Genomic DNA, 1,717 nt, shown 5'->3' on the forward strand with positions numbered 1-1,717 from the left:
CACGTTTTGAGGGGTTTTAGCAAAAAAAAATTTTTCGACTACTCGAGCTCTCTGGCCCGTTCGGTGCACATTTTTGAAAAAAGCTAGGGAGCTGCCCCTAGGTTCGGGGTGTCACAAAATGTTGAAAAGTGGTCGAAAAACCACTATCCAGAATCGGATGTAGAATCGTTAGACGAACTTAAAATTGTTCTACGACACCCATCTGCGACGTTTAGTATTCGAGATATGGCCCGTCCTAGGTCTGACCGAGCAATTTTTGTTCCGCGCACTGTGTGCACCGTACACTTTGATGTTTGTATGAAAAAGTACCCTACCTAGGGACGCGTAGAGCAAATTTGTACCCCCGGGCATGTTGTCGATTGACATTCTGGTTGCACTTTTCATCATCTAGGGTGCGTTCCTGACACGTTTTGAGGGGTTTTAGCAAAAAAAAATTTTTCGACTACTCGAGCTCTCTGGCCCGTTCGGTGCACATTTTTGAAAAAAGCTAGGGAGCTGCCCCTAGGTTCGGGGTGTCACAAAATGTTGAAAAGTGGTCGAAAAACCACTATCCAGAATCGGATGTAGAATCGTTAGACGAACTTAAAATTGTTCTACGACACCCATCTGCGACGTTTAGTATTCGAGATATGGCCCGTCCTAGGTCTGACCGAGCAATTTTTGTTCCGCGCACTGTGTGCACCGTACACTTTGATGTTTGTATGAAAAAGTACCCTACCTAGGGACGCGTAGAGCAAATTTGTACCCCCGGGCATGTTGTCGATTGACATTCTGGTTGCACTTTTCATCATCTAGGGTGCGTTCCTGACACGTTTTGAGGGGTTTTAGCAAAAAAAAAATTTTCGACTACTCGAGCTCTCTGGCCCGTTCGGTGCACATTTTTGAAAAAAAGCTAGGGAGCTGCCCCTAGGTTCGGGGTGTCACAAAATGTTGAAAAGTGGTCGAAAAACCACTATCCAGAATCGGATGTAGAATCGTTAGACGAACTTAAAATTGTTCTACGACACCCATCGGCGACGTTTAGTATTCGAGATATAGCACTTTGTAGGTCTGACCGAGCAATTTTGTACTGAAATGTATGGTGAACATGTAATTCATTAAATAACATTGACTTGCATCGTGCCCTACTTCATCGGCACAGCTGTTATTGACTATCTTTAGTGGAAATGGATTGAGTTTGACCATTTTAAGCCCATTTCCTATGCCGTGCACCAACATTGTGTACCGATCAGGGAAAGTACGCTACGTACGCGTTCATGGATGTCGATGTTGGTACAAGTTGCCTTTCGGGATAGCCGTGCACCAAAACTGTGTACCGATCAGGGAAAGTACAAGACGGAGGGTGCAGCTCGAGCGTACGCGTTCATAGATGTCGATGTTGGTACACTTGCACCAAAATTGTGTACCAATCAGGGAAAGTACAACACGGAGGGCGCAGCCCGGGCGTACGCAATCATGGATGTCCATGTTGATACAATCTACGTGTACGTACCTAGTTTTTGTAGGAAAAGTTGCAATTAAGTGCTTGTATGCTTAAAATGCTCATCTCAACCGGTCACCTTTTGGCTTGCCCTTTTATAACAGAAACCTAGAAAGATACTCGAGATTTTTGTGTTTTTCCATTCGCCCGGGACGACGAAATGAGCTATGTGCACATCGTGCAGAAAATTGTCTTCGCCACGCATGTTTTTGTCCATCCACTCATATAATCACCCGC

Source organism: Anopheles coluzzii (genome assembly GCF_943734685.1).
Source record: "Anopheles coluzzii chromosome X unlocalized genomic scaffold, AcolN3 X_unloc_64, whole genome shotgun sequence".
Classification (NCBI taxonomy): domain Eukaryota; kingdom Metazoa; phylum Arthropoda; class Insecta; order Diptera; family Culicidae; genus Anopheles; species Anopheles coluzzii.